The 12,966-nt window shown below is 39.5% G+C and overlaps 2 protein-coding genes across 11 annotated transcripts in view; both read right to left on the bottom strand.

The window, feature by feature from the left end:
- Positions 1–12,966, bottom strand: part of LOC134212785 (histidine-rich glycoprotein-like) — a 299,313-nt gene that overhangs the window by 231,989 nt on the left and 54,358 nt on the right. The window lies entirely within an intron of this gene.
- The window catches only part of LOC134212777 (zinc finger protein 236-like), a 33,393-nt gene that overhangs the window by 19,264 nt on the left and 1,163 nt on the right, over positions 1–12,966 (bottom strand). For 5 of the 10 annotated variants that reach the window (XM_062690934.1, XM_062690933.1, XM_062690932.1 and 2 more), the window contains exon 2: positions 7,256–7,623. The exons of 3 other annotated variants lie outside the window; for them this stretch is intronic. The gene's annotated coding sequence lies outside the window, so the exon portion shown is untranslated. Of the gene's footprint in view, positions 1–7,255; positions 7,664–12,966 lie in introns of all 10 variants that reach the window. 2 more of the 10 variants (XM_062690936.1, XM_062690935.1) reach the window with 1 other exon arrangement.

Below are 12,966 nucleotides of genomic sequence, written 5' to 3'. Positions count from 1 at the left end.
AATTTTGGTGCTTAATTCACTCCGGTCGAAACGATCAAAGCAAAACAAAAGTGCGGCCCGCGGGCCGCAGTGTAATTTTACTTTGATCAAGTCGTACGGAGTGATTTCAACACCAATATTCGTTTTAATACCTTCAGCTGATAGATATACTTGAAAGCTTTCGCCCAAGCACTAACTTGATAGAAGAAAATTTTTTTTCATTGTGTGACAAGCAAATCAGTGAGAAAAACGCCCAAAATGCTGAGCACCACTGGACTATGGGATTCGGAGTTATGGCCAAAATACATTTTCTTACAAGAAAAGTTCGCACTCATTTTTCAGGCACTTACTCTTAGCCGATTTGCGCGCAACAAGTTTCATTCGAAACATTCGCCAATGTTTCGTTTAGAAAACTGACCGAATCGGACAATGCCCAGCGATTCTCAACCTTTTTCATGAGAGGTACCCCTTCGAACCTTTGCATTAATTGAGGTACCTCCTATTTTTTGCTAAAAATAAAAATAAGCGTAACTCATACGACATATGAAACATATACGAGAAAGCTGACGGGATATATGGCTCTCCATAAAGTGGGCTGAAATTTTTATTATTCCGAGCAACTTTCCAATTCACCTTAAGTTTAACCATCAAGCTTCCTACAGGACTTTTATCACTATCGCCTCGTATCACTTTAAGTAGGCTTCTGCGCCTCTTAAATGGAGGTTTCTGAGCCTCTTGAATGGAGGCTTCCGAGCATTTTGGAAAGACGCTTTTGAGCTTTTATAAAGTACGCTTCCGCGCCTTGAAATGAGGCTTCCGAACCACTTGAAATGAGGTTTTCAAGCCTCTTGATAGGAGCCCTCCGAGCCTCTTGAAAGGAGCCTTCCGAGGTTTTTGAAAGAAGGCTTTCGGCTTCTCCTCTTTAAGGGACGCTTCCGAGCCTCTTGAAGGGAGGCTTCCAAACCTCTTGAAGGGAGGCTTCCGAGCCTCTTGTAGGGAGCCTTCCCAGTCTCTTCAAAGGAGGTTTCCAACTCTCTTCAAAGGAAGCTTCCAAGCCTATTGAAAGGAGGCTTCCGGGCCTCTTAAAACGACGTCCGGACCTTTTGAAAGGATGTTTTCAGGCATCTTGAAAGGAGGCTTTTGGGCCTCTTGAAAGGATGCTTCCGGGCCTCTTGAAAGGATGCTTCCGGGTCTCTTGAAAGGAAGCTTCCGGGCCTCTTGAAAAGGGGCTTCCAGGCCTCTTGAAATGAGGCTTCCGTGCCTCTTGAAAGGAGGCATCCGGGCCACTTGAAAGGAGGCTTCCGGGCCTCTTGAAAGGAGGCTTCCGGGCCTCTTGAAAGGAGGCTCTTAAATATAGGCTAACGAGACTCTTAAAAAGAGCCTTCCGAGCCTCTTGAAAGGAGGATTTAGGGCCTCTTTAAACGAGGCTTCCAGGCTTTTGGAAAGAGTCCCCAAGCCTCTCGAAATTAGGCTTCCGAGCCTCTTGAAATGAGACTTCCAAGCCTCTTGAAAGGAGGCCTTCGAGCTGCTTGGAAGTAGGCTTCCTGGAAACAAAGAAGGGTGCTTCTAATCTTCTTGTAACGAAACAACTGAGCTTTAAGGAAAAAAAAAACCTTCATGCCTCTCAAACGGAGGCTTCGGAGGCTATGCCTCCACGGAGGCATATTTTAACATATTCTTCAACATTTCTATTTTATTTTCATTATCAAGATATTTTACATGGAATTGTACTACGTCCGCCATTACGCAGTTTTGTTAGAGGTACCCCCTGAGGCCAGCGAAGGTACCCCTAGGGGTACATGTACCCCAGGTTGAGAACCGACGGACTAGAAATTTTTTCATTCGACGCAGAATCTTGTGCCATTGTTTCCTATTAAAAATTGGCCATATGGGCTCAAAAGTTATGGCAAAAATACATTTTTTATGACACACGAGAAAGGCTCAATCACCGCTAGGTGGATTAATCTGGGTTTTCTTGTGCATGGAAACGTTTAACGCAAATTACTGAATGATCGTTAACATCCTTGGTTAAATTATACAGAATTCCTTAAATTGATTTTTTCAATTGGGAAACTTGATTGGGGATTCTTTCAAGAACACTTCCTGAAATATATTAGGGAATGAAACAGTCTCTCTCGAAGAAATTACTAAAGAGAATTCTGAAGAAATTCAATTAGGAAAATTTCCTAAGGAACTTCCAAAGGAATATCTAAAGTTCGAAGGAACAGCTAAAAAAAATTAAAACGAATTCCCAAAGGAATGTTTAAAGGAATTCTTAAATGAATTTATGGAAGAGCTTCTGAAGGAATTTCCGGAGGTAGTTCTAAAAGAGTTTCTGGATTATGTTCTAAATTTAGAATTGAGGAATTTCTGAAAGAATTCTTGGAGGAAGTTCTAAATGAATTGCAAAGGGAAATTGGAGGAAAAAATCTCAAAATTTATTTCTGGAGTTACCAAAGAAATTTCCTGGAGAAATTACAAAGGAATAGGGTATCCAATCATAATTTGAAGTTCATTTATTTCATTATAGAGACATGTTACTACTGCAAACTCTAGTTTATATGAAAGCTTAGTTCATTATCTTTCTAAAAACATCCTGGGTTCACATATTTATGCTTAGTTTCATTGAATAAACTTAATAATTACATAACTTTGATTCGTACCATCTTACTACACTGTTCATGGTGTGAACTAAATTCGTATCATGGTTTGAACTACTGGAAGCAGCTCCTAAATATAGTACTGATTACATGCTGAAGAAACGCTGCGGAAACCTATGGAAAAGCAAATTTCTCGCATAAGATTAGTAACTCGAAACATATGAAAATCGTCTAAATTATCGATATGAAAAGATTTTTTCACATTGAAAATGTAAACAAAATGCTCCAACTAGGTGCATGCAGCCCTCCTAGCGGACAGCAGTAGAACATGACTGCATTTACAAGTTCAAACCATGATCAGTTTTTACCTTGTATAAATATTTTTAAAATTGTGCCACTGGTGGGGGGATTTCAGCGCAAATTCAGGACGTTTTTAAATCGCTCCATTTTTCTACTTAAATGTACGAAAGTTCAAATGAACTTCATCACTTCCAGTATACCTAAATATGCCATTCATGTAATTTAGACTGAATTCAAAATGGTTCAAACCATGATACGCTTTTCATTAGTTCAACGTATTATTGGATATCATACCTGGATTTTTTTTTTAATTTTTATTTTATGAAATGCCCAATGAGTTTCTGTTGGAATTCCTCAAGGAATTTCGGAAGGAGTTCTCAGAGAAATTCCCACAAAAGTTGAAAAAAAAATCCGATGGAATTGTTAAATCAATTCTGAAGAAAATTATAAAACAATTGCCGTGGTAGGTGTTCCTAAATATGCTTCCGAAAAAAATTCTAAATATATTTTCGAAGGAATAAGCAATCCCGAAGAAATTCTTAAAGGAGCTGTTACAGGAGGTGGGGCCGTTACAGAAGTTTTTGAATAGGCTCTCAAAGAAATTTACAAAGAAGTTTCCAAAGGAATTTCTGAACGAATTTCTGAAGGTTTTGAAAGAAATACATAAAGGAATTTTCAAAGGAATCACTAAAGAAATTTCCCAAAGAATTCCTGAAGGAATATTCGTTGAAATTTTGGAAGGAATTTCCGAAAGACTCATAGAAGTTTTCGACAGAATTCTTTAAGGAACCTCGTACGGTATTTCAAAAGGAATTTCTAAACAATTCCTGGGGAAAATCCCGAAGGGATTTTTAGAATTGCTCATTCGAATTTTGGAAGGAATATCTGTAGGAATTTCCAAAGAAATTTCTTAAGTATAACGTACATATTCACATATGAGTTTTCACAACATTGTAAATGATTAATGGTTCTAAAGTTATTTTAAAAAATTCTAGTACAACGTTTTTCTGATCTTCAGCAATGTTCAAAATGCAATGCATTCTTATTTTGCCTTGGAAGGAGATGTGATTTGAAAAGTCATATGACACAATCTACGCACTTCTATACCAAGGGACCAAAATTTTAAACTGGAAATTAGGAAGAAAAAATTTCCACTGAAAAATGTTTTGGGAACATTGTTTAATAGCCAATCAAAGTAGCAGACTCTTAGTATGAAAAAAAGACTCCCTAATCAAATGTTTATAAATTTGCTCCATCGTACCTATTTGGGTGCAAATGTATTGGTGAAAACGTAATTAAATACAGTTTTTAATGACCTTTTTGTGTGCACATTGTATTGCTTCAAAATTTTTAGTTTTCATGAAATATTTGTACTTTAAAAACAGTGACATTGAAATGGTGTCGCGTTACGAAAATAGTGGTATAATTGATGCTATACAAAAAGTACAAACGTTGGAAAAATAATATTTCGGATTCTCTTAGTACTCGTCAAGAGCTTTCTTTTCGTGTATTAAGATCCGATATCGGAGCATTTTTCATGAAGTTACACTACGTACAAAAATATGGTGTCGCGTTACGCGAATTGAATGTGCTTCTGAAATAAGGGATGAAAAGCTTTCGGTTTATTGATACAGAATGATTTAGAAATTTCTTAGAAAAGAAAAAGTTTCTTTCAAGTAAATTAGGGCTTGTACTTGAATAGCGTAACAAAATTGGGGATGTAACGGTGTGTGTCATTTGGGAACTGTTCATACTACAAAAAATATTTTACCATACAAGAATGTTACGGAGTGGTGGTAAATCACGAATGTTTGGTGTTGTGTAGGACTCATTGGGGTCGCCCATTAATGAGTCACGTGAAACTGAGTTTTTTATTCGAATAAATTGTGAGACTTTTTTAAACTTCTCTCTTTTTCACACAATGCACTCATATGAGTAAACGTAACGAACAGTTTGCTCTCGAACACGGTTTTCTTCTACCATGTCACGAACCGTCAAACTTGTTTGTGGATGCCAAGTGTGAATAATTTTTTTTCAATGATTCGTTTTCAATGATTCGCTGCCGTAAACATACGCCAATTTACTCAATTTAGTCGATATTTCAGCTTAAGAACTTTAACAGAGATTTTCACAGTCAATATCGGTGAAATAATTCTTGAAGGAATTTTTTAATAAATGTCCGGAAGAAATCCTGAAGGAATTCCTAAGGGTTTCCTGAAAAAAAATGGAAGGAATTCGTGAAGGAAGTTCCGGAGGAATTGCTAATAAGAAAATTCTGAATCAATTTAAAAAAAATCCTGGATTCATCTCCAGAGCATTTTTTGAAGAAATTCCAGGAGTATTGGTCAAAAGAATTTTTGGAAAAATTTTAGAAATAGTTATGCAAGAGGAATTTCCATAGAAAACCTGAAGAAGTTTCTATACGACTTTCCGTAGAAATTCTTGAAAGTGTTTGCTTAATTATTATTCAAAGTACTTATAACAAAAAAGTTGTGGAGGATTCTTCTGGATATATTTCTGAAATAACATCAAGATGAATATTCCTAAAATATAAGAAGGTATATCTGAAGGAAATCATGAAGTAAATACCCAAGGGATTCTTAAGAATATCCGAAGTAGGATCGCATGTAATCTCGATATTTTGGATGTTTTTTCTGGCATACATACTTAAAGTTAAAACTGCTGTCCTGGTCACTAAATATCTTGGCTGGGCATATGCACAGCACATGTTTTGAAATGGACAAAATGATATGAAATTTGCGATAAAGAAATCACGTGTCTTAAAGGGACTCGAACCCTGAACCTTCTATTCTCATGATAGGCGTGTTAACCCCTACACAACAAGACCACTGCCGAACCAGCAAGAACAATTATTTGTGGATTTTTGGACTAGGTGGTAAATGTAGCTTATTTTTAGTGATTTACTATTAAGTGTTAGATGTGTTTGAAATAGTTTGCAACATAGGTATTGGGGAGTTGGCTACCATCGACGCTGAAAAGCTGGGTGGAGTTCCAAGTACGGCGGGTTTGAGCAATGGGTTGTTCGCCCAAAATTTTCATTTGATCATTAATTTCGAATAGTCAATAATGCCTTTTGATGTATATTGTCTGTTTCTACGCAATTAAGCTTCATCAGTTATTAGATCCTCGAGTTTTCCCAACCAGCAACTCATCGAAAGTTGAACATTATTCTGAAGTGCTAATTGAAGCGACTAGCTCAAAGCTGTCCAACGATTGCGCCGAGAACAACTGTAAAAGTTATTACCTCCGACATCAATAATAAAACCAACCAAAAAATTGGTTTTCTATACGACGTAAATAATTTTTATTCCTTATTTTGTTCAACATTCAATAAAGTGAAATTAAATTGTCATAATATTGTTATACTAATTATGTATTATTCTGAGAAATCTTTCTTCTTTTTTATTCAATACCTAAAACAAGAAGCTTTTTAATGGCTTGGGAATGTTGCAATATTTGGCTATATAATAGGAAACGATTGAGATAATAAAAAATAAAGGATAGCTCAAATCAGATTTAATCAGATATTGTTTTTTTAAACACTCACAGGAAAATTTATATTTATAAATATATGTCTAGGGTATATAACATTTTCTCCAGTGATTTTCAATTCCCGGTTTTCCCGGTTCGCTGGTGACCCTGAAAGAAGCTACAAAACATGTTCAATTTTTGTTACGTACCTAAGTGCTGTGTATTGCTTCTGTAGTAAGGTTGGGCTATGAGCATATAAGCTCGATTATTTTTGCAAATAACAATTCAAATTATGTGTCAAGAACCGACACTGAAATTGTACCTACGGTTATAAATCAGGTCAAGGAAATACAAATCGTCCGAATCGATTCATATGTCAAGACCTACATTCGTGAATTGTGCTCTAAATTCGCTCAGCAACTGGCGAACTCTTATCTTGCTTCAGTTCAATTTCAATGTCCAGCAAAAGCCAATGAACCAGATAAATACACGATGCGCGTTTAATGCCAAAGGTGGTGCCAACAGTGCGGCTGCAGCTGCAACCCCGACCTCATGACCTCATAATAAAGCGACGAAGCTCACCGACGAGAGTCTATATTCTCATCTCCAACTCCGCCAAACCAACCAACCGATTGTGTTCCACATCGCACCCCAAAAAAAGCGAGAAAAAATGTCAACTTTCACTCCAATTTCTCGCCGTCACCTTCGCTTCGGGGTCGCTGGTCTGTTCCATAGATATAACTAACGAGGTCTCCCCGCACGTTAAACATCCAATGCAATGCACAACCTCCATCCCCCGAGCAAAACCACCCTCCATCCCCAGGCCCCCATCAATCGGGGGCCCGAGCCCCAGAGAGCTGAGCTGATTTCGAGAGCACTCTTACCTTGTCCTCTTTTTCGTTGATTGGGTCGCGTGGTGGCACACTCGGCTGTGATGACGGGGCCTCTGCTGCTGCTGCTGCCGCTGGCTCGCACGTTTGCTGGCTGGTACTTGTTACAGCAACGAGAGACGCACTCGCCCCAAGCCCCAGTCAAGGTCCCCCACACTCGTGTCCGGAGGACCGACCAACCGACCAAACAATGGGGCTACTAAAGAACTAGATTCTGCGTTTTTGGTCCACCTTAGTAAGTGTAGCAGCAAGCAGGTTCCCACTTTTTATGCTCTGTCTCACACACGGCCGGCTGGCTATGGTCACTTTGTATAGTTGCACTGTTTCTGTTGAATGTTGATACTCTTCTTTCGTCGCTGTGGCTATTGAAAACGATCACGAAATTCGGTCACCATCACAGGGCTGGTAGCGTGGAACTGTATTGTTAGTGATTTGCGGTCATTAATGTTTGCCTTTCTCTTCTTTCTCTCGAAGTGTACCAAAATGATAAAAATCGCACCCAAAATTATTTTTTGTTTGGAGGCCCAAATGCGTCATTCGTGAGTCGGATTCAGGCTGAAATCGTCCACCACATTTTTCTTCATTTTTTTACTAAAAATGATGACAAATGTTACACTATCATGCGCACTAGTCTAAATGAGTCATAACTGCAAATATTGCAATTTGATTGAAAACAATTTTCCGATTTTCTTACCATACAGGGAATATTTCACTTAAGAGGGAATGATAACAATTTTGCGAAAGAAGCAACGAAAATTACGTTTTTGCAATTCCTGATCATAATATCTGGTTTACAGTTCGTATTTGAGTGATAAAACGGCCTACTTTTTCATACCAACGAAATGGGTGCTTTAATGAACATTATGCAACTCAAATGGGTTGCATAATATTCATTATAATACTCATTTGGGTGTTATAATGAAAAAATTACATCAGAACAGTAGTTACATGACTACATTTTGCTAAACTAACGTACAACTCGTGCTGAAAAAAATCATCTCTTTGCAACTTGTTGCACAAACTACTATTTCCTGTCCCAAAATTGTATGTTGTTTTAAAACAACATTGCGCCTTTATAGCATTTTCGCATTTCTTCTTGGTAAGAATTCGTCGATATTTGGAGAAACTTGATGATTCGGAGGACGGTTTTGACCAATCGGATTCATATGTTGAGGATGAGCATGAGCGCTATACAAACTCATAAAGGATCTCGAGGACAACTACTCCGAATTTGACGATGCCGCTGCACAGTCTGACCCGGAAGAACTATCCGATGATAAAATTCATCACTACTGAAAGAGCCGGACCCTCAGTCAAACCTTTGAGGAAAAATATTGCTAATCCTGTCTAAAGGAATGGACACATAACAGTTCGATCAAGATGAGATAATTTTTCAGGGTGATACCAGATTACCTGATGAGCTGTAGAAATGCGATACGCCGAACGAATTTTTCTCGTATTTCTTCACAACGGACCTGAGAGAAAGCAATATTTGTGTAGCTGATACGAAGAACTCCAATCCGGTAAGCATAACAAGAACCGATTTCAATAAATATCTGGGTATATAGATAGACAGTTCGGTTGCAAAGTTTCCGAATATGAAGTCATATTGGAATAGCGAACATGGTTAAAACCCTATTCGATCAACTATTTCTCAGACTGCATTTCTCGAAATTGGATCTGTTCTTCATTTCAACAACAATGAAGAAATATTCGCCAAGGAACACCCCCTCAATACGACAGACTCTTTGAAATACGACCAATTATAGAATCCTTTACTTAGAGAACGTTTTGGAAAAGTTTCAAATTTTGTTTGTCTTTTGTAGCATAAATGGCTCTGCTCATGACTTCGAAGTTTAATCTGTAAGCAATAAACTTATGGATCTACCGCGTGATCCAAACTAGGGAGAAACCGGAAATGTTATTATAAGGCTGAACCCTTGCCGCGTAACGTAAACCAGATTTTGTACTTTGACGACTTTTAAACATCCCTTTCTCTGAGTATACATCTTGCCAAAGAAGGCATCCATTCCCTCGGTACAGTATAGATTGAAAAATGTGAAACTACCATATAAGAAGGAAATTATGAAGAATATTCCTAGAGGATTTTACAAGGAATATCTTACAACTGTAGTAGATGGTTTCCAAGTAAGTGCAGTAGTATGGAAGGACAACAAACCTGTCAATCTACCGTCCACGTATGATGGAGCGGAACCAGTCAGCACAATTGACAATATCCATCTAAGAGAGGTGGGGTAAAATGTACAGGGTGGGTAAAACGGACTGGGGTCCCGTTTGAGCTAAATCGTTACAATTTTGATGCTTCCTCAACTGGATCTAATTCCTTGTTTCAGATTATGAGTACGGCATGTTTTCTTCTTCTTCTATGGATCTACATTCCAACTGGAACTTGGTCTTATTAACATTATTCAGTTATTAATTGAAAGTTTTTCTATGCCCGCCATTGCATGAGTATGTATCTTGTGTGGCAAGTACAATGGATACACTATACCCAGGGAGTCGAAAATGTTTCCAACCCTAACCGTATCGTGAATCGAACTCGCCATCTCCGGATTGGCAATCCTACGCCGTTGCACGCAAGGCTAACTGAATCCCTTTTACGACATATTTTACCATTCATTAATTGCATGCATTCATTAAGCACTTCCACAGTTATCAACTGCGAGGTTTCTAAGCCAAGTAACCATTTTTGCATTTGTATATCATGAGGCTAACACGATGATACTTTTACGCCCAGGGAAGTCGAGAACATTTCCAACCCGAAAATTTCCTAGACCGGACCGGGAATGGAACCCAGTCGCCTTCAGCATGGCCTTGCTTTGTATCCGCACATCTTATCGCACGACTAAGGAAGGCCCCATCTTAGCCTAAGGAATTTTCTAAGAAATAAGACCATGTTGGGGTAAAACGGACACGTTTGGGTGGGTAATAAGGACCAATGATGTACATACATTTTTTTACAACATATTTATTTGCCTTTTTCGTATACAAATAATACGTAAAGGCTATATGGTCGCGCACCAAGCGTCTTTTTGACTGACTTGTGATATTTTGTTCGTAATTCATATCTATTCATGCATACATTTGCTGTAGGATAGCCTTAATAAGAGCGCTAAAGGAAATCCGATGCGATTTGTGAATAATTGAACCTGCTAAATGAAAACTTGGTCGAAAAACTGAATTACTGAAAATTGGCCATATTGGACCTTAAAAATAATGGCCAAAATACTTGTTTTGCCTTTCTCCAGCAACAAAGTTGTACCGAAAGGCTATTTGGCTTCAACACCTCAAACCTAACGTTGACTTCCTCCGCATCGAACTACTATCGTTATGAAGTTTTCTTTCTACGTGTTTGATAGCAACTGCTGGAATGAAAGATATGCCACATCAAAACCAACTCAAATTTTGTGTTGTTTGATCCAACCGTGAACCAACTATTGAATCTACCATTCTCCTGTCAATTGTTTACCAACAGTTTGTATCTTGATGTTATTTTTGTACTTACTGTAAAACAGTACAAATATTGAATACAGTACAAAAATCACCATTCGTACTGTAAATAACTCTTTAAATAACCGAAATTCTGTAAAGCATATTTTCACATAACATATTATTATTTATTTATTCAGACTAAGACCGAAGTGGCCTGTGCGGTATATAAGAGTCTTCTCCATTCGGCTCGGTCCATGGCTACACGTCGCCAACCACGCAGTCTACGGAGGGTCCGCAAGTCATCTTCCACCTGATCGATCCACCTTGCCCGCTGCGCACCTCGCCTTCTTGTACCCGTCGGATCGTTGTCGAAAACCATTTTCACCGGGTTATTGTCCGACATTCTGGCTACGTGCCCGGCCCACCGCAGTCGTCCGATTTTCGCTGTGTGAACGATGGATGGTTCTCCCAACAGCTGATGCAACTCGTGGTTCATTCGCCTCCTCCACGTACCGTCCGCCATCTGCACCCCACCATAGATGGTACGCAGCACTTTCCTTTGAAAACTCCGAGTGCGCGTTGGTCCTCCACGAGCATCGTCCAGGTCTCGTGTCCGTAGAGGACTACCGGTCTAATGAGCGTTTTATAGATTGTCAGTTTGGTACGGCGGCGAACTCTATTCGATCGGAGCGTCTTGCGGAGTCCAAAGTATGTAGGATTTCCAATCACTATTATACGTCTCCGAATTTCTCTGCTGGTATCTTTTTCGGCAGTCACCAGTGAGCCCAAGTACACAAATTCTTCTACCACCTCGATTTCGTCACCACCGATGCCAACTCGCGGTGGGTGGCTCACATTGTCGGAACGAATATGCTTCATGAAAGTGAATATTTCATGCTCTGAACCCTCTGCGGGTTTCGAAAGGACTCGAGAATGCCCCTGAAACTCGAACTACGCACATCACCCGATCCATCGTCGCTTTGATCAACCGTGTCAGTTTATCCGGAAATCCGTTTTTGTGCATTAGTTGCCATAGCTGGTCCCGATCGATTGTATCATATGCGGCTTTGAAGTCGATGAATAGATGATGTGTGGGCACGTTGTATTCGCGGCACTTTTGCAGTACTTGGCGAATGGCGAACACCTGGTCCGTGGTGGAGCGTTCGCCCATAAAACCCGCCTGGTACTGCCCCACGAACTCCCTTGTAATTGGTGCTAGTCGACGGCATAAAATTTGGGAGAGTACCTTGTAGGCGGCGTTCAGCAATGTGATTGCGCGGTAGTTGCTACAATCCAGCTTATCGCCCTTTTTGTAGATGGGACACACGACACCTTCCATCCAGTCCTGCGGCAAAACTTCCTCCTCCCAAATCTTGGTAATGACCCAGTGCAGCGCTCTAGCCAGTGCCTCACCACCGTGTTTAAATAGCTCTCCTGGTAGTTTGTCAACCCCAGGGGCTTTGTTGTTCTTCAGCCGGCCAATCTCCTCCTGGATTTCTTGGAGATCCGGAGCCGGTAGAATTATGTCCTGCGCGCGTTCCCCCAGGTCCATCACTATACCGCCATCTTCGTCTGCCACATCGCCATTTAGGTGCTCTTCGTAGTGCTGCCGCCACCTTTGGATCACCTCACGCTCAACATATTAACATAACAACACCTTCACATAACATATAGGCATTTTGAAACGCTAGTGAACCTAGCGGTGGATGTCAAGCTTTACTACACAACGCGCTTAAGACAGAGCAGCATATTTCTTTTCTCACTTTGTGCAAAAGTATTCCCTCATTTATTGCCGATTTCACCAATTTGAAGAGTTATGTGTAGATTGTGATTTGCCCGCTTCATTTTCTCACACCCACTCTCATTTCGGGTTGATCGATTTTTGTTACTAAAATTTACCCAATTATAACCCATTACTCGTTAGTCATATGTAAGCGTGTACAAAAAATCGATTCCCGCCATGATTTGACGTCTATTTGTTTTCAGATTGAGCACTCACACACAAATATTATACACGGAAAATCAAACTTTTTTGAGTGTATTGAGTGTGAGAAAAAGATGACTGTGAGAAAAAAAATCTCGCAGAACTCTTATCAAGTGCAAAACGCGCAATATATTCATGTATATTTTATGATTTTAGATGAAATATTCGTAATATAAATCGATACATCAGACTAATATACTGCCGCTAACCGCAAGTCGAGCACATCTGTATATAGAGGCCCATATACAGATGTGCTCGACTTGCGGTT

This window comes from Armigeres subalbatus, chromosome 2 (genome assembly GCF_024139115.2).
Source record: "Armigeres subalbatus isolate Guangzhou_Male chromosome 2, GZ_Asu_2, whole genome shotgun sequence".
NCBI lineage: Eukaryota > Metazoa > Arthropoda > Insecta > Diptera > Culicidae > Armigeres > Armigeres subalbatus.
This window is presented reverse-complemented; position numbering and strand designations above follow the sequence as displayed.